Below are 21,423 nucleotides of genomic sequence, written 5' to 3' on the forward strand. Positions count from 1 at the left end.
GGCCAATAAAAAGAATATCCCGTCCATGCTGTTGAGTCTGGATGCTGAGAAGGCCTTCGATAGGATCGATTGGTCCTATCTGAGGGCAGTACTAGGAGCATTTGGGTTCGAGGGACGCCTCCTAGAAGCCATCTTAGCCCTGTATAAAGGCCCCACAGCTAGGGTGCGCCACCAGTGCTTCCCATCGGAGCAATTTAACATCTGTAGCGGGACGCGACAGGGGTGCCCCCTGTCCCCTCTTCTGTGCATTATGTATACTGCACCGACACACTTTATTCGAGCAAATACCCGGTATGTACCTGGCAGATACCTGGAATGCGCCGCTCCTCACCTCTGACAAGCCCCGTTGCATTTGCCTTCCCAGCCTGGGTTCATGCCTGGCTGATGGGCGGCTGATCTGTTAAATGATAATGATTAGGATTTAATAGGCTGCAATGCTTCGCGTGTCTACCAGATGGCATAAATTCATGAATTGTAATGCAGTATATATATATATACTGTGCAGTATTGCAGCCAGCGGGAATAAAATGCTTCAATCCCTGCTTGGAAAATACCTCAATGCACTCGGGCAGAAAACAGTCACAAACCTCAATACACCCGGGTATACCCGAATTCGTGGGACTAGCCAAGCTCGAATAAAGTGTGTCGCCAGTGTAGAACCCCTGGCGGCTCATATTCGCCTAAACCCAGATATAACAGGGATAGACGTAGGGGACCAATCCCATAAAGTGGCATTATACGCTGATGACGTTATACAGTACTGACCCTGTCGAGGCCGCTCACTTCCCTGCCCAATGTCAATGTCTTTGAGATTCTGAGAGCGTTCAGCCTCATCTCCGGGTTCAAAATTAACCAGACAAAGTCTGAAGCCCTAAATATTAGTCTCCCGTGCCCAATGGAGAAATTAATCGAACTAAATTTTAATTTTAAATGGCAAGCCTCCTCAATCAAATACTTAGGTATCCAAATTACCAAGACATATGACTCATTATACAAAGCAAATTATCCCAAATTATTCCAAGCTTTAAGAGAGGACCTGAGGGTGTGGTCAGGGTTTGGAATTTCTTGGTTTGGACGAATTCATAGCATTAAGATGAATCTCCTGCCAAGGGTGCTTTACCTGTTCCAGGCCCTGCCAATACCATTGGTGCGGGCAGATATCCTCGCCTTACAGTCAAAGATCATGAAAGTACATTCGGGATAAAAGCGGTTAATAAAGTTTGTCTATCCACTACCATGATGTTGATCGTGGAATAAAGGATTTTTATCTACCCTGGTGTTCAGCCCCTGCATCCACTCCGCTGTGCTCCGCTCCTACCTCTTTGAGGATTTCAACATTACCACAGAAACATGACGTACTAACCATACTTCAAGGGCTGCATGATTGTCAATTACTTGACATTTGGAGGGAAAAACACCCCACGGAGAGAGCATACACTTTCTACTCACCCCCCCACAACAGATACAGTAGGATAGATTACTTCCTGGTCTCTAATAAAGCGGTTTCCATGGTCTCCCATACTGGGATCCATGATATTTCATGGTCGGACCACGCACCAATTGAGCAGCGGTGTGCATTGCGGCTGCTGGACAGACCAGGGGCGAACTGGAAATTAAATGAGCTGCTGTTAAAAAACCCAATATCGGAGCGGGCGATAGGAGATAAAATCAAGGAATATTTTGAAATCAATACGGGGAGCGTATCTTCCCACTCTACACTCTGGGAGGCCCATAAGGCGACCATGAGGGGACTTCTAATGAATTTAGCAGCACAAACCAAAAGAGCTAAGGAGTCCCAGATAAAAGATCTGCGAGGGAGACTAGCACACATCTCCGCACGTCATAGTCTCAATAAACAGAGCGCTACCCTAAAGGAACTCTCTGACACCAAAACTAAACTCAATTTGTTGCTAAACTCCAGAGCCGAGAGGGAGTTGGCCTGGTCCAAGCGTAAGTTTTACGACAAAGCCAACAAGCCAGATACCTTACTTGCCAATAAATTGCGTAACAAACTCCCTAATTATAGTATCTCCTCAATCCGCACCAAGGGGGGGGACCTTACCTCCGACCCTAGAAGAATTGTCGAGGAATTTAAAAAATTTTATGAAGTTCTCTATGATGGAGATAAGGTCAGCCACACACAGAAAATAGAAGAAAAAACCCAGAAGTTCCTAAAAGAGGCGCGCCTTCCCAAATTGAGCAGGGCAGAAAAGGAGGCATTACAGGGCGACTTTACGTTCGAAGAATTATCAGAGGTTATAAAGGCCCTTAAACCAGCTAAAGCTCCGGGACCAGATGGTTTTTCAAATCTATATTACAAAAAATTCCTTAAAATACTAGCGCCACAACTTTTAAAATTATTTAACGAGATCTTAGCGGGGGGCTCCTTTCCATCCCAGATGCTCCAGGCCTCAATCTCCCTGATCCACAAGCCAGGCAAGGACCCGGTGGACTGTAAGAGCTACCGGCCCATATCCCTGATCAATTCCGATGTGAAAATATTTTCTAAACTGCTAGCTAACAGGGTGGGTATTGTCCTGCCTGGGCTAATCCACCCGGATCAGGTGGGATTTATTGGAGGAAGGCAGGCGGAAGACAACACAAGACGGATCATAGATTTGATCGATCTGGCCAATAAAAAGAATATCCCGTCCATGCTGTTGAGTCTGGATGCTGAGAAGGCCTTCGATAGGATCGATTGGTCCTATCTGAGGGCAGTACTAGGAGCATTTGGGTTCGAGGGACGCCTCCTAGAAGCCATCTTAGCCCTGTATAAAGGCCCCACAGCTAGGGTGCGCCACCAGTGCTTCCCATCGGAGCAATTTAACATCTGTAGCGGGACGCGACAGGGGTGCCCCCTGTCCCCTCTTCTGTGCATTATGTATACTGCACCGACACACTTTATTCGAGCAAATACCCGGTATGTACCTGGCAGATACCTGGAATGCGCCGCTCCTCACCTCTGACAAGCCCCGTTGCATTTGCCTTCCCAGCCTGGGTTCATGCCTGGCTGATGGGCGGCTGATCTGTTAAATGATAATGATTAGGATTTAATAGGCTGCAATGCTTCGCGTGTCTACCAGATGGCATAAATTCATGAATTGTAATGCAGTATATATATATATACTGTGCAGTATTGCAGCCAGCGGGAATAAAATGCTTCAATCCCTGCTTGGAAAATACCTCAATGCACTCGGGCAGAAAACAGTCACAAACCTCAATACACCCGGGTATACCCGAATTCGTGGGACTAGCCAAGCTCGAATAAAGTGTGTCGCCAGTGTAGAACCCCTGGCGGCTCATATTCGCCTAAACCCAGATATAACAGGGATAGACGTAGGGGACCAATCCCATAAAGTGGCATTATACGCTGATGACGTTATACAGTACTGACCCTGTCGAGGCCGCTCACTTCCCTGCCCAATGTCTTTGAGATTCTGAGAGCGTTCAGCCTCATTTCCGGGTTCAAAATTAACCAGACAAAGTCTGAAGCCCTAAATATTAGTCTCCCGTGCCCAATGGAGAAATTAATCGAACTAAATTTTAATTTTAAATGGCAAGCCTCCTCAATCAAATACTTAGGTATCCAAATTACCAAGACATATGACTCATTATACAAAGCAAATTATCCCAAATTATTCCAAGCTTTAAGAGAGGACCTGAGGGTGTGGTCAGGGTTTGGAATTTCTTGGTTTGGACGAATTCATAGCATTAAGATGAATCTCCTGCCAAGGGTGCTTTACCTGTTCCAGGCCCTGCCAATACCATTGGTGCGGGCAGATATCCTCGCCTTACAGTCAAAGATCATGAAAGTACATTCGGGATAAAAGCGGTTAATAAATCTGGAGGGGCCTAAATATATTAAAACATTTGAACACGTCAAATCAGAAAAAGGCCTCCCAAACACTGAATTATTCCGCTACCTCCAGATAAAAGCATTCTATAATGAATTTCCAATTAGACCAGCCAGGACCAATTTCGAGCAGCTGTGTTCCAGAGCCACGGACACACGGGGACTTACCTCTAGATTATACCGGGAAGTGATCTGCCCAGGTGGACAGGACACCGACAAACTGAACTACATGACTAAATGGGAGACAGACCTAGGGGAGACTTTAGAGGACAAAGACTGGGAGTGGATCTTACAGGCGGCGGCCAAAAGCTCCATATGCTCAACGTTAAAAGAGAACGCATATAAGGTCATGATGCGCTGGTATCACACCCCACTACGTTTATCCAAATTCGTCGGCGGTTATTCCCCGCTCTGCCCAAAACAGTGCGGGGAATCGGCAGACTTAGTCCACATGCTGTGGTCCTGCCCGAAGGTACTCCCGATTTGGGAGAGCATTAGAGCATGGGCACAAAGTATCCTCGATTTAGAGGTCCCCCTGGACCCGTGGCTGTTCCTATTGGGCAGGCGGGCCCAGGGGTTACCGAAAACGGCACACAAATTGGTGGCACATATGGCCACAGCCACTAGGTGCGAGATCGCAGCATTGTGGATACAGCAAGATCTACCAGTCATCCCCAAAATCCGAAATAGATTGTGGCAAGTTTGCCAGATGGAACAGTTGACTAGCTGGGTCAACGACTCTGGCCGAAATTTCTTAAAAGTATGGGAGCCTTGGCTTACCCAATCCGACATCCCCGGGGTAGATGCCAGCACAATTTTGCAATAATAAATACAAGTGCGTTCTCTGGTGACGGAGCGGAACATTCTATAACATAGGCACGTGACAGGTAGGATCCCCTCGATTAGTAAAACCAGAACCAAGAGGAGGAGACGTCAGGCGTCACAAAGAAGGGCGCAATACGGACCGAAAGCAGATCTTCCACCACCGAAGAACACGGTGGCAGTCCATTCCCTCCCCCCTACCCCCCCTCCTTTTCCCTCCTTGTTGTTTTTTCCCTCTGTTGTCAAGTCTTTGGTCTGGTGAGTCAGGTTTGTCTAGTCCTGTGAGTGCATGTTGTAAGTCCCTTGTTGCTTTTGAGTGATTTTACCCTTGATTGTGAGAGTGAAAAGGGTAAACCTCGGGGGGGTTTCAAATTGTTTTACTATGGGATGTGGCATAATGTACCTGTTGTGAAACCCAATAAAAATCTTGAAGTTAAAAAAAAAATATACAGCCGAGCAACCATCAGGTCCCGGAGCTTTATATGTTTTAAGCTGTTTAATGGTTCAAGAGACTTCTTCTGTGGTGATGGGGCTGTTTAGAATTCTTTTTGAGCTCCCGGCAGCTGAGGGTCCTCAAATCTCTCCAGAATCTATCCTGCTGATCTAGGTTAATAACTGGATGATTATATAGGTCTGCATAGAATTTATGCAAGATATCTGCTATTTTTTGGTACAAATGTGCCTAGTCCCAGTCTGGTCTCTCAGGGCCGCTATATGACATGTGGAGCGATTATTTGCTAAGTTAGCTAGCATCTTCCCAGCGTTATTTCCGTAACGCATGAATCTTGCATTTCTATAGTTTTGATTCAGCAGTTCTCTTTCATGAAGTAATACCTTCAGCTCCCTTTTTTTCACCAAATACGCCTCCTTGTTTTGAGGAGTTGGTGATTCTTTGAATTTGGAGTACATTTCAGTTAATTTTTGGTTACAATAAAGATATTTTTCGTTGTGTTTTTTTTCTCTGGTAAGAGACATACGATATTATGTCCCCTCTTTGGACTACTTTAGCCGTTTCCCAAAACAAAAAGGGGTCTCCTATATGTTCTACCTTATTTTCTTTTAATTGTTAACATTTATTATGAACTGCAGCTCTAAAGCTGTCCTGAGCTAACAATTTAGAGGGGAACAACCATGTTCTCAGGACTATCGCATCAGGGTCCAACTGTATTTGGAGCCCTATGGGGAGTGGTCTGATATACAGGCATTATATATCTTAGCTTTGGATATATTCTGGAAAACAGGGGATGAGACCAACAGGTAATCAATGTGTGACATGGAATTATGTGCATGCGAAACACATGTACAGTATAATGCCTCTCTAATGGGTAGAGCAATCTCCAGGGGTCTACAAGATTCAATTGTTTTTTTAAGAAATGTAATTTTGATCTTATATTGTGTCCTTTTAGATTTGGTTGTGGAAGCTGTTGACTTATCCAATATTGGGTCTTATACTATATTAAAATCTCCCCCTAATATGATTTGGTGATCCGTGGCTTGGGGTGCTAGATTACTCAAGAGGGAAGTGAAAAAGGTTCTGTCATGAACTTTTGGCGCATTGATGTTTGTCATAGAAGTCTTAATCCCCCTTAATTTTCCCTAAATGATTATGAATCGACCCTCAGGGTCATACAGCTGATTTTCCAGTTCCAATGGGACACCCTTCCCAAAGAGGATGTGGATCCCTCTCTTTTTACTGTAGTGTGTGGATAAACACGATTGGACTCAGCCCTGTTTCAGTTTGCCATGTTCCGTCTGTGTCAGGTGTGTTTCCTTTAAAAAGGCTATGTCTGTACCTAACCTCTTTATGTGACTAAGTATCTGTCTTCGTTTCATTGGGGAGTTAATACCACCCACGTTCCAGGAAGTTATCTTTGTCATCTTATCTGATACAGTAGAATACCTTGCGATAGAAACCTTTCTGTGATTGATTGAGATATAGAGATGCGGATCTGCAGCACCTGCGAGTCAAAGAGAGAGAGCGGAAGAGAGCAGAGAAAAGGGGGGAAATGGGAAAACAGAGGGAAGAGGCAACCAAAACAACAAAGAGAAAACATTTAGATAACAAACCATATTTTTTACTTTACTTTTGCAAATGGAGAAGGCATCAAAACTGGGTCATGTTTGCATAATGGGAATTTTAACCAGACATAGACTGGGGCAATGAGATTAGCATTACAACAAAAGGAAACAGGTTTTTGGGGATGCTTAAAGACAATTATATGACCCAAATTATTGAGAAACCAACCATGAGAGGGGCAGTACTGGATTTGGTCATATCAAACAATGTAGAAGTAATAACAAATAATCAAGTCCTGGAACATTTGGGTAACAGTGATCATAAAATGGTCTCATTTGAAATAAATTATCAAAAAACAGATTACTTGGGTTCAACCCTAGTGAATGCGTAGTGCTATAGACCTCATAACAGTAAGGTAGGTAAATAGATGAATAACTGGATACTTGTGGGGGACCCCTAAACATAAGCTTGATAGAAGACAGGTACTGGGTTACAATCCTGGATAATAAGCTCACTGATAAGTGACGCTGTGGTAAACAATGATACCAGTACAATTAAATATAATAACACCCTATAATGTACCAAAATGTCTAAATAAAGTAGCAAGCGATTGACTCACTTTGAGTGCTGCAAAGTCCATGCGATCCACAGGTGAGGGGTCCCCAGATGTGCTTCCGTTCAAGGGGTAGACAAGTATAAGAGAAGAAAACTGGAGGAGCACTATTGTTAGTATCAAAAAATAGTGACTAGAAAGGTGCGTATCTCATAAAAAATTATTTATTGGTCATGGAAAAAAGGGGGCACAGGAGAGCCCCACCAACGTTTCACGCTTCACAGAGCACTTTCTCAAGGTATACATATCACAACTTTATTAACATATTATATATAGGCACAAAGTAACATGATCAACCAATACTCACAGCCCATATGATTGCTAATAATCTTCTGATGTGTGCATATAAGCTAGTGTGCACACAAAGATGACGCCTCCTGTCTCGGCCCCAACTACTAATTCGGAGGCATGTGAGGTCTGCTGACCCTCATGGTATGTGCTTGCGCAGTGACCAAGTGAGGGAGAGTCCTCCATGTCAATGGAGTCAGTAGGGTGCGGGGAGAGGACGTCATCAGGTGACTCTAACCATGTGCATCATTGAAGCTCTAGATGCGCGCGCATCCTAAACTTACCAAGACACTGGTCCCTCCCCGCAATCGGAGCAGACCCAGTGAGCCACGGACCATCGGCGGAGTGCGCTTGCGCAAAACAAGCCAAAACGCCAAGGCACACAGAATGCCCCGAGTGCGGGGTGGGAAGGTGACAAGCGGAATGGGAATATACATAGTGACCACATAGTGTGCTGAGAAGTAATACAACATCATAGGAGTTTGTAAACTTTAAAATATATGTATTAAAGAAAACATATTTACAACCCCCCCCCTGTTTTACTCTTTTGTGAATGATATTAATCAACCAGAAGGGGTCACTTAAAAATATCACTTTACATATGTACACTGGCGACACACTTTATTCGAGCTCGGCTAGTCCCACGAATTCGGGTATACCCGGGTGTATTGAGTTTTGTGACTGTTTTCTGCCCGAGTGCATTGAGGTATTTTCCAGGCAGGGATTGAAGCATTTTATTCCCGCTGGCTGCAATACTGCACAGTATATATATATATACTCCATTACAATTCATGAATTTATGCCATCTGGTAGACACGCGAAGCATTGCAGCCTATTAAATCCTAATCATTATCTTTTAACAGATCAGCCGCCCGTCAGCCAGGCATGAACCCAGGCTGGGAAGGCAAATGCAACGGGGCTTGTCAGAGGTGAGGAGCGGCGCATTCCAGGTATCTGCCAGGTACATACTGGGTATTTGCTCGAATAAAGTGTGTTGGTGCAGTATAGTCAGACCTAAGCCCCATATTGTGGGAGCTGATTGCAAGTGCGCTGAGTGGATAAGAGATGGCAAACCTAGAGCATGAAGTAAATGGAAAAAATACCTAATATAATGTAATAGCAAGATTTGATCTAGCGAAATCATTATCCAGAACAGTTCCTCTATAAACAAGCACTCATGGTTGCTTACCATCTATACCCATCCAGTGACCATGACTCATACAACCACCTATTACCTCATTACAAATATAGAACAAAAGTTCAGCCTGTATGCCCGCAGACCTGGCCAGTCCCCAGTACTGAGGTGGGTAAGGGTATAACATGCACCCACAGCAGTGAGGGCGTGCCCAGAGTTTGGTAGTAACATTGCCGGGCCTGGTGAGTAAGGTTTAACGTTATACTTAACTGTTCCCCTGGGTTTCTGCAGCGATGGTGCGGAACTCCACAGCATATCTTGCAGCTGACCTACGAGCCTGAGAGAGATGAAACAAGGAAAAAGCAGCAGTCTCCCTACGCGCTGGTGTGTCAAAAATCTGTTGGAACTCATGTCGGAATTTGGAGTAATCTTGGGTTATATCTGGTCTGTGTTCCCAGAGGGGAGAAGCCCAAGTGAGGGCGTCGCCAGTGAGTAGGGCATAGACGTAGGCCACCTTAGTACGACCAGTAGGGAAATGGGATGGGGACATCTCGAATTGGACGTCACACTGATTCAGGAACCCTCGGCAAGCAAGGGGGTCCCCATCATACAGATTGGGAAGTGGAATACGTGGCCACAGATTATTTACAGGCATTGGGGCCGGGGTAGACGGTGCCACAGGAGATTCCCAGAGAAATAAATTTGAAAGTTTCTGTGTGACATTAGTGAGTTGGTCGCTTAGGAATTGCCAATGTTCCATGGAGACACCTTGGCCCACTTCAGGGGGGTCTGCATTTGTTGGGCTCAGCATAATGTAATGCCTGTATGCCCGCAGACCTGGCCAGTCCCCAGTACTGAGGTGGGTAAGGGTATAACACGCACCCACAGCAGTGAGGGCGTGCCCGGAGTGTGGTAGTAGCGTTGCCGGGCCTGGTGAGTAACGTTATACTTGTTGAGTCTGGGGTGCCAGAGGTCGGAGGGTAATGTCCAAGTGCCAGAGTTCAGGGGTTGGAGAAAGCAGCGTAGTGATGTCCAAAAGCCAGGGTTCAAGGGCAGGAGAAGGCAGCGTAGTCAAGTCCAAAGCAGAGATCAAGTTCAAACCAAGGGAATCCAAAAGAGGGGCAGGGACAGGAACCAGAGCTGAAACAGACAAGGGAGCTAGGCGTAGCCACTGCACACACGGGAGCTACAGGAAAGCTATGCAGAGCAAGGACTGAGAGGACAGAGTGGGGTTATATGGGAAGAAGGGCCAATAGGGGTGAAGGGAGGAGCAGAGGTTTAAGTGGGTACTTGCAGGGATAGGTCTGTGAGAGCACGGGAGGAGACAGGGAGGTAATCGAGAGTTATTGCCTGCAACCGACGGGGGGTGGAGCCAGAGCGTGGGGGCGGCAAGTAACTAGAGCAGGGAAGGAGGAGCAGAGGAACCAGGTAGGGAAAGGGCAGGGATGACAGAGGCACGCCAAGGGGCACGTGTACCTCGATAGGGGACCCGCGATCAGAAGCGCGCACGCTTGGTGAGGGGACCGCACGCGTGCGCAGAGCGTGTGCCTGGGCGTGCGGACCGTGCCGTGGAGGAACGGCTCAGGGAGGAGGATAGAGATTGGGGACGTAGGGGAGCGGGACAGCTATCCTCAGTGGGACCTGGGGTGACGGGGACACGCTGGGAACCGCGAGTCCCCCGATCTGTTACAAAATGGATACATGATGTAACGGGAAAAAAATGCTCTATTAGAAGTACCAAGAACATCTTAAAGTTTGTTGTAAAAACAAAATAAGAAATTTGAGAGCAATATATTTAAAAAACAACATATTAAGAAACATATTTTGAAAAAACATATTTTGAGAACACATTTCAAGGAGATGACATCTTCACCAAGACACCATATTGAAAGGACATCCTATCAAGAAACATATTGAACAGAGAAAAAGAGAGAGAGAGAAAGAGGGAGGAAAATATTGAAATATTCATGCTCTAGGTTTGCCATCTCTTGTCCACTCAGCGCACTTGCAATCAGTTCCATCACAATATGGGGCTTAGGTCTGACTATACATATGTAAAGTGATGTTTTTAAGTGACCCCTTCTGGTTGATTAATATCATTCACAATAGAGTAAAACAGGGGGGGGGGGTTGTAAATATGTTTTATTTAATACATATATTTTAAAGTTTACTAACTCTCAGCACACTATGTGGTCACTATGTATATTCCCATTCCGCTTGTCACCTTCCCACCCCGCACTCGGGGAATTCTGTGTCCGTCTGGCGTTTTGGCTGGTTTTGCGCAAGCGTTTAGGATAGATTGTAGGGGAGACAGGTGAGAGGCAGGGAGGCCGGACAGCAGGAGGTTACAGTAATCAAGACGGGAGAGAATGAGGGCCTGAGTCAGGGTTTTAGCAGTCGAGCAACAGAGGAAAGGGAGTATCTTAGTTATATTGCGGAGGAAAAAGCGACAGGTTTTAGAAATGTTTTGAATGTGAGGGGCGAATGTGAGAGAGGAGTCGAGTGTGACCCCTAGGCAGCGTACTTGGGCTACTGGGTGAATGATCGTAGTTCCAACAGTAATATGGAAGAAGGTAGAAGGGCCAGGTTTGGGAGGAAGTATGAGGTGCTCTGTTTTAGCCATGCTGAGTTTAAGGCGGCAGAGGGCCATCCAGGATTATATAGCAGGGAGACATTCAGAAACTTTGGTTTGTACAGCAGTTGTAAGGTCGGGTGTTGAAAAGTATATTTGTGTGTCGTCGGCATAGAGGTGATAATTAAACCCAAAAGATGTTATTAGGTCACCTAGAGAGAGTGTGTACAGAGAAAAGAGAAGAGGTCCCTGGACAGAGCCCTGGGGTACCCCCACAGTGATATCAATAGAGGAGGAGGAGGTGTTAGCAGAAGATACACTGAAAGTACGATGGGAGAGGTAGGATGAGATCCAGGATAGAGCTCTGTTCCGAATACCAAGACTATGGAGAATGTGAAGGAGAAGAGGGATGAATAGTTCTTTTGAAAGCTCCTTGTATTGTCCCTGAATATATTTGTATATCGTTATCATATCCCCTCCTAGACACCTCTTTGCTAATGTAAATAAATCTAATTTAGCTAGCCTCTCCTCATAAGTTAGATTGTCCATCCCCTTTATTAATTTGGTGGCTCTTCTCTGCACTCTCTCTAGTTCCATAATGTCTTTTCTTAGGATTGGTGCCCAAAATTGTACTCCATATTCAAGGTGTGGTCTTACTAATGCTTTGTAAAGGGGCATAATTATGTTTATTTCCCTTCCATCCATTGCCCGTTTGATGCAAGATAAGATCTTGTTTGCCTTTGCAGCTACTGCATGACATTGGGCACTATTGCTAAGCCTGCTGTCTAAAAGCACTCCTAAATCCTTCTCCATCAAGGATTCCCCCAATATATCTCCATTTAATTTGTAAGTTGCCTTTTTATTCTTGCATCCCAAATGCATAACCTTACATTTATCTGTATTAAACCTCATTTGCCATTTACCTGTCCACGTTTCCAGTCTCTCCAAGTCCTTCTGAAGAGAAATTACATCCTGCTCTGATTCTATTACATTACACAATTTAGTATCATCAGCAAAGATGGAGACTTTACTTTCGATCCCAACCTCAAGGTCATTAATAAAAAAGTTAAAAAGCAGGGGTCCCAGTACCGATCCCTAAGGTACTCCACTCAAGACTTTAGCCCAACCTGAAAAAGTTCCATTTATTACAACCCTCTGTTGTCTGTCCTTTAACCAGTTTTCAATCCAGGTGCATATATTATTACTGAGTCCAAATTTCTTTATTTTGTACACCAACCTCTTGTGTGAAATCGTATCAAAAGCCTTTGCAAAATCTAAGTAGACCACATCAACTGCATTACCCTGGTCTAAATTCCTACTTACCTCCTCAAAGAAACAAATAAGGTTAGTTTGGCAGGATCTATCCTTCATAAATCCATGCTGACTATTACTAATAATTTTGTTTTCCATTAGATATTCCTGAATATTATCCCGTATTAAACCTTCAAGTAGTTTCCCTACTATTGAAGTCAGGCTTACACGTCTGTAATTTCCCGGTTGTGATCTAGCTCCCTTTTTAAATATAGGCACCACATCTGCTTTACGCCAATCTTGTGGTACTGAGCCTGTGGAAATGGAGTCCTTGAATATTAAATATAATGGTTTTGCTATTACTGAGCTTAACTCCTTGAAAACTCTTGGATGTATGCCATCGGGGCCAGGTGCCTTATTTACTTATTTATAACGCCTTCCTCTTCTTGTCCATTTCCTCCCCTACCTTTTTATTTAGCCACATTGGTTTTGACTTATTTCTTTTATACTTATTACCCAAGGGTATACACTGATAAGTGTGCTTTTCTAACAATGTTTTAAAGACCGCCCATTTATCTTCTACATTTTTCCCCGCAAAAACATCATCCCATTGTATTACTACTAGATTAGACCTCAGTTTATTAAAATCTGCCTTTCTAAAGTTTAAAGTCTTTGTTGAACCCAAGTAATCTGTTTTTAGATAATTTATTTAAAATGAGACCATGTTATGATCACTGTTACCCAAATGTTCCAGGACTTGAATATTTGTTATTACTTCTACATTGTTTGATTTTGATATGACCAAATCCAGAACTGCCCCTCTCCTGGTTCCTCAATAATTTGGGTCATACAGTATAATTGTCTTTAAGCACCTCCAAAAACCTGTTTCCTTTTGTTGTAACGCTAATCTCATTGCCCCAGTCAATGTCTGGATAATTAAAATCCCCCATTATGCAAACATGACCCACTTTTGATGCCTTCTCCATTTGCAAAAGTATTTTAGCTTCCTCAATCTCAGAGATATTTGGTGGTTTATAGCATATTCCCACAAACATTTTCTTTATACTTTTACCTCCACTGCTAATTTCTATCCACAAAGTCTGTACATTTTCATCATTCCCTTCATAGACATCATCCCTTATAATAGGTTTTAGATCCGGTTTAACATATAAACATACTCCACCTCCCCTTCTATTTGTTCGATCCTTCCGAAAAAGAGAATACTCCTCTAAATTAACTGTCCAGTCATGAGTTTCATCCCACCATGTTTCAGTAATGCCTATGATATCATACTGCTCCCTTGCAGCTATTAATTCAAGCTCCCCCATTTTATCTGTCAGGCTTCTTGCATTAGCAAGCATGCATTTAACATTTTTTTTCAGCCTGTACTATTATCTTATCTGCTCCTTCCTTTCTGCTCCCACTTGGTTTAGTCTTTAGAAGTTTTCTAGTATTATCTGTTTTTACTATGGGTGTCTCATTATGATGAACTGCCTTTTGAAATTAAAGTATGTCTTTATCTTTGAACTTCATGCAGCTGTACCCTGTAGACCCCTCCCCCACAACACACACAAGGCTCGCTCAAGGATTTGAAACTTTTATCGACAGACACCTCCACAGAGTCATTCATTTTCTGACGCTTGCCATTGTGTTTTTAATCAGTCCCTAGCCGAGCGTCACCTCACTGCGCCTGCGTGTAAACCTCTTTGAGATGGGAGCTAGCTGATTACTGCTCATGACTCATCCAACCACCCACCCCCTCTCCAACCTTTTGAGGCTTTGTTTACGGTAGCGCTTTGGAAAAATCCCTTCTCAAATTTGATATGTAAATCTGATTTGCAGAGCATTGTGAGAATTGAGAGTTAAAAAAAACATTAACTGATTCATGTTGTTTTGTCATTCATTCTTTTTCTTTGGTGTACTGTAGGTGTGGAGGGAAGGGGGTTGTTGTCAATGATTATGATTAACATGAATGTAAATAAATATTTATTTTATTAGGTACCAAAAAATACAAATATAAAAATAATCATGAAAGGAGAAAATTTAAACAACTTACCGTAATTTTCTTTTCCTGGAACCATGGCAGTGGGCACCATTGGGTTAATCCCTTCTCACTCTAGGTAGGACAGGAAATAGACTTTTGCAGGTAGGCCATATAAGGCCCCTCCCTCTACCTGCACCTTAGTCTTACGATTCTTCCATAGCTGAAATATATAACTGATAGGCATTAGACATACATAGGGAGGGTAAATATGTGCCCACTGCCATGGTTCCAGGAAAAGAAAATTACGGTAAGTTGTTTAAATTTTCTCCTTTCCTGATCACCCTGGCAGTGGGCACCATTGGGACATACCCAAGCAGTGCAAATTTTAGGGAGGGATACATCAGAATAGACAACACCAGTTTAATGCCTTATCAGTTTAACCTTTATTAATACACTTTACAATTTATTTTACTACAGTTTCTAACACTCTACGCCCAAAGCTTGCGTCAGCTGATGATTGTACGTCTAGTCTGTAGTATTTCAAGAATGTATTGAATGAGGACCAGACAGCTGCTTTGCATATTTGTCCTGGTGTAGCCTGGGCCTTAAATGCCCATGAAGTAGCCATGGCCCTTGTAGAATGAGCTTTAATGTTCAAAGGTTTATCTTGTCCTTTGCTTTCATAAGCTTTTTTAATACAAGACACGATCCACTGGGAAATTGTTGTCTTTGATGCTGCTTGACCTTTCTTTGTTCCCTCTGGAATGATGAATAGTTTGTCTGACTTTCTGACATCTTGCATCCTTTCCAGGTACACCTTTAGACATCTTACCACATCTAACTTGTGTAGTCTTTCTTCTTTCTTATTTTTTGGTTCTGGACAAAATGACGGAATCACAATCTCTTGATTCATGTGGAACTGTGATACCACCTTTGGCAGGAATTGATGCACTGGTCTGAGAACTGCCTTGTCTTGATGTATGACTAGGAATGGTTCCTTGGCAGATAGCGCATGTAGTTCTCCCACTCTCCTTGCTGAGGTGATTGCTATCAGAAACACCATTTTCCATGACAACCATTTTAGGCCTATCTCCTCTATAGGTTCAAACGGAGCTGATGTTAGTACATCCAATACTAGGGACAAGTCCCATGTAGGTACTCTGTTTTTGATTTGAGGTCTTAACCTTTTAACTGCCTGAAAGAACCTGATGATCAATCTTTCCATTGCCAGATTTCTTTCCAACAAGGCTGATAATGCAGACACCTGTACTTTTAACGAGCTGAGACTGAGACCTTTCTCAAATCCTTTATGCAGGAACTCCACTATAGATACAATTCCAGGTGAAAGGAAATTTTGTTTCTCTTTTTCACACCAATCGCAAAAGCAAAGCCAGATTCTATGGTATACACTTGATGTGGAACTTTTCCTTGCTTGTAAAAGGGTTTGAATTGTTTTGTCTGAACAACCCTTCAGTCTCAATGTTTCCCGTTCAATCGCCATGCCGTCAAAGCCCATTGTTTGGCATTCGGATGACATATTGGTCCTTGTCGCATCAGTCCTTTGCGATCTGGTATGTGCCATGGTGCGTCTACTGCCATATTTACCAAGTGTGTGAACCAAAGCCTTCTTGGCCAGTAGGGTGCTATGAATATCACCTCTGCTTGGTCTTCCCTGATTTTCCTGATTGTTTTTGGAATTAGGGGAATTGGAGGGAATAAGTACACCAACTTGAAGTCCCATTTGAAGCTGAGAGCATCTGTAGCTTGTGCACTTGGATGAAACTGTCTGGCACAGTAGTTCCTTACCTTGCGGTTCTGGGGTGTCGCCATGAGATCTATGTCTGGATGACCCCATCGCTCTACCAATTCTTGAAACACCTCTGGATCTAATGACCATTCTCCTGGGTGTATGATGTTCCGACTTAGAAAATCTGCTGTGACATTTTCTAGTCCTGGGATATGTATGGCTGTAATATCCAACAAGTGGCGTTTTGCCCAAAAGAGGATTTCTGCTGTGAGATTCATCAGCTTTCTGCTCCTGGTTCCTCCTTGCTTGGCTATATACTTGACAACTGACCTGTTGTCTGATTCTATTTTTATACAGCCACCTCTTATATGGTCTTGGAAAGCTTCTAGGGCCCTTTGTACTGCTTTTAATTCCAGTAGATTTGATGGCAGGTGCTTTTCCTGGTTTCCCCAGGTTCCTTACACCACCTTTTCTCCCATCTGGGCACTCCAACCTGTTTTGCTCGCATCTGTTGTAATTCTTAACCAGTGTACTGGTTGTAGCGTTTTTCCTTTTCCCAGGTTTCGGGTATCTTCCCACCACTTTAATTCCTGTTTTGTGTGTGGGTGTAACAAGATTCTTTGTCTTGTGTCTTTGTGATTCCCATTCCATTGTTGTAGGAAATTGTTTTGCAGTGGTCTCATATGTAGTGCTGCCCATTTTGTGACGCTTAATGTTGAAGCGAATTTCCCTAGGCGCTTCATGCATTCTTCTGCTGAAGTCCTGGTAGCTTTCCTGAGCTTCTTTGTTTGTATGGCTATGTCTTGTCTTTTTGCCTCTGGTAGTCTCACTTCTCCTTTTGCTGTATCGAATTCTACGCCCAGAAATCTTAACAGCTGAGTGGGTACGAGATGGCTCTTGTCTCTGTTTATTAACCAACCGTGATGTTCTAGGAAGGTTATTACCATATTTTGGTCTTGTTGGAGTTTCTCCAAATCCTTTGACTTTACCAGGATGTCGTCCAGGTAAGGGTATATTTCTACCCCCCTTTCTCTCATTTCTGCCACTAGAGGGGCTAGAACCTTTGTAAACGTCCTTGGGGAAGTAGCCACACCAAATGGCAGCGCTGTGTACTGATAATGATCTTGATTTACTGCAAACCTTAGGAATCTTTGATGTCCTTTTGCTATGGGCACATGCAGATAAGCATCTTTTAAGTCTATCGCCACCATCCAGTCTCCTGGTTGTATTTCTTGAATAATCAGATTCAAGGACACCATCTTGAATTTTCTTATCTTCAAGAATGAATTTACCCTTCTTAGGTCTAGGATTGCTCTGTAATCCCCAGTAGGTTTTTTTACTAGAAAAATCCTGGAATAATTCCGCTTCCTCTTTCTTCCTGAGGTACCTTCTTTATTACTTCTGCTCGTAATAATTTCTTTAAAGCCGAATTCATCTGTCTTCTTTTTTCCTTGGACTGTATACATGTTATTACGCCCATATTCCATCTTGGTATCTCCCTGAATTCTATGTTGTACCCCTGACGAATGGTCTGTAATACCCAATTGTCCAGTATTGTTTGGGCCCATGTTGTATAAAACTGTCTCAGCCGCCCTCCTACGGACAATTGCTGGGCCCTCTGACCTTCATGTGGACTTATTCCTTGTGAATGATCCTCTTCCTCTGGAGCCACGAAAAAGCCGATTCTGGCCACCTCTCCATGGTGTTTGTCTTGGGACAGACCTACCAGGTCTATATGTCTTTGCTTCTTTATACTGGTTTCTATTAGCCTGTTGGAAGCCGAATCTTCTGGCTCTGTATTCCTGAGGTAAAAAAATGCTCTTACCTCCTGATGCTTTTGTTATTATTGCATCCAGTTTGCTGCCGAAGAGGAATTCACCTTCAAATGGTAATGCACACAAGGTATTCTTTGATGCTGTGTCAGCCATCCACTGCCTGAGCCATAAAGCCCTTCTTGCTGATACCGTCAGTGCCATAGATTTGGCAGCTAATTTTACTGCATCCAACGAAGCTTCTGCTATGTAATCTGTTGCCCATTTTACTTCTGACAGTGCTTTAAGAATAGCACTTCTTTTTACGCCTTTGTCTATTGCCTCTTCAATGTTGGCAATCCATACTCGCATAGCCTTTGCTGCTGACGTAGTTGCTATGGCAGGTTTGTAGGCTGTTCCTGCGGTAACATATGCTTTTTTTAAAACATAATCCATTTTCTTATCCATAGCGTCCCTTAGTGACGCAGTTTCCTCTATTGGGATTGTGGTCTTTTTTACTATTCTGGAAATAGCAGTATCCACCCTTGGGCTAATCTCCCAATTTTTTACCTCTTCCTGTGGGAATGGATACATCTTCCCAAATCTTTTAGTCGCAAATATTTTGGCGTCTGGTCGAGCCAGTTCCACCTGAATGAGGTCTTTAATCACTTGATGGATAGGAAACTCTCTACCTTTCTTTTGTCTTGCCCCAAAAAGTTTATCCTTCTTGTGGGTTAACTCCTCAGTGTCTTCTAGTTCTAACGCCTGTCTCATGGCTTTGATAAGTGGATCCACCATCTCTACATCAAATTCAGATTCTTCCTCCTGAATATCTTGATCTGATGAATCCACTTCCCCTTCTGATATTTGAAAACAATCAATTTCAGGCTCATCTGACGAAAACCCTTTCCCTTTATCCAAACTGGTTTGGGATCTAGATCTTTTCTGCGTAGGGTTAACTGCTTGCTGGACTGCTTCATCCACACTCTGTTTAACTGCCTCCTTCATTAATACAAGGAAATTGCTCATTTGTTCATTGTCACCTGCTGCTGCCTTAAGACAATCTTCACATAATTTCTTCCCTATTAGGGCTGGTTTTTCACAAGCTGAACACCATTTAGTTTTCTTAGCAACCTTTCTTTTATGTTGCAGGGATTCCCCCTTCCCTCTTGAAGATTCTGCTTCTGGGAGGGTAACCACCGAACTAAATTATAAAAACAAAATAAATACTAAACATACACCCTAATGTATATATATACACCATCTCTCTTTCCCCTGTAGAACTAAAACTAAGGACTCACCTAGTCTTGGGAACTGAAGTTTTGGGTGTTTCCGTTTTTGAATCCATTTCCAGCACTTGGCTTCTCCCTGCTGAGCGTTCCATGCTGCAGCTCTCCTCACACATACACACAGTGTGGTCGTCGCTTCTCTGACGTCATCAAGTGCTCGTGCACGGCTCACGTGCTGTGCACGTATCTGCCGGCGTGACGCGCGCGCTCCCAAGCGGCCGCGTGTACTGTACCCTTTTTTTCCGCAGTATTTCAAATACTCACGCGGTCAAAAGAACCTTTCCCGGTTCGCAGCTAAAGCTGCTACTCCTTCCGCTTCTAGCAGAGTTCCTGGGGTAGTTTTACCGCCGCATCCACAGACGCTAGTGCGGTCATTGAGCCTTCCGCTCGCAGCTATGGCTGCTCCCCCCTCTGCGTGTGGCGGGCTCCTGGGGTAGTTTTACCGCCGCATCCACAGACGCTAGTGCGGTCATTGAGCCTTCCGCTCGCAGCTATGGCTGCTCCTCCCTCCGCGTGTAGCGGGCTCCTGGGTACTTTACCGCAGCGTACCAGACGCTAATGCGGTGAGTCTGGGCCTCCACGGCTCCCAGCTGCAGCTGCTGTGTGCCTTTGTTTGGTCCTGGGGCTTTGCACCTAAGCTTCCCCACCCGCGGCTGCAGCTGCTCCCCCCCCCCCAACAGGGGCTCCCCCGACTCTAAGGGGTCTCCGTCTTGCCACCTGTAGGGCGCGTCGATCGGAGCTTCAGGGCAGAGAGGCTGAGACCCTGGATATCTGCACAAGGTGCAGTAGGTGAGTCCTGTTAGAAAATAAAAAAATCCTACACCTAGCTGTGAGGACAGGAAAAAGACTAAGGTGCAGGTAGAGGGAGGGGCCTTATATGGCCTACCTGCAAAAGTCTATTTCCTGTCCTACCTAGAGTGAGAAGGGATTAACCCAATGGTGCCCACTGCCAGGGTGATCAGGAAAAATACATAATGTAGTCTTTATTAAGTTCTTCTGGCAGATTGAAATTGAGGGCCGGTGGATAAACATGAATAATGCACATTAATAATAATATTATTTAATGATATATAATTTATAATATATATATATAGTAATATATTTTTTTCCGTCTTTATCTTCTTCCTCATTCTGTGTACAGTAGTTCATTGAGAGAGGAGAGGTTTTGTGTACATCATTACTGCTGTTTATATACTGTACACTTGACTGTACAAACAGATTAGACTGTACACAACACCCCCCCCCCCCGCTCCTCAGTCCATCCTTTTTTCCTGAAAACAAAAAATTAGTGCAGTTATGTGCGTACTGTATTATGGCATTGTGTGATGTGTAGTACTAGATGGCTGGTGCTGCTCTCTCTGGAAAGAAAAAAATTGAGCAGTTAGGTGCATACTGTATTATGGCATTGTGTACTGTATAGCTTCTCCACATTGGACTACAGTAGGCAGTTAGTACTGTCAAACTAGTCTATACTGGAACTACTGTATACTCTGACTACTGTTAAATACTATGTAACCAGATGGCTGGTGCTGCTCTCTCTGGAAAGAAACAAAATGAGCAGTTACTGTACTGTAGGTGCATACTGTATTATGGCATTATGGCATTGTGTATGCAGTTAGTACTGTCAAACTAGTCTATACTGGAACTACTGTACACTCTGACTACTAGGAAATAAAAAATCTGTGCCATACTTACCCATATCATACTATACTTACAATACTACAGTACAGTACTATACCATATTACCTTCCTGATGCTTGCCCATTACGCGCGATCACAATGGGCAACAGAGTCGCAATATGGTCAATATATTTGTTGCAGCGTTCCACGGTGAGTACATCGTTCCAAAAACCCAGTATGCCTTTCGCCAACTCATCCTATTTGGAGGGTTTCACCACTTTCCGGATATGGTCCTTCAGGTGATGCCAGACCATTTCGATCGGATTGAAGTCTGGCGATCTGTCATTGGAAAAAAAGGACAATTAGTTTAAGAGATACAGTACACAGTAAAAACAGTGGGGAAAAAATGAGACACCGCACTTACTCCGCTCGCGTCTTCACCTAGTTGATACCGCGCTCAAGGATATGCGCTGTTGACGCG

At 43.9% G+C, this 21,423-nt stretch overlaps 1 protein-coding gene across 1 annotated transcript in view; it reads left to right on the forward strand.

The window, feature by feature from the left end:
- Positions 1-21,423, forward strand: part of CORO2A (coronin 2A) — a 425,741-nt gene that overhangs the window by 279,299 nt on the left and 125,019 nt on the right. The gene's annotated exons all lie outside the window — the stretch shown is intronic.

This window comes from Ascaphus truei, chromosome 1, assembly GCF_040206685.1.
Source record: "Ascaphus truei isolate aAscTru1 chromosome 1, aAscTru1.hap1, whole genome shotgun sequence".
Lineage (NCBI taxonomy): Eukaryota > Metazoa > Chordata > Amphibia > Anura > Ascaphidae > Ascaphus > Ascaphus truei.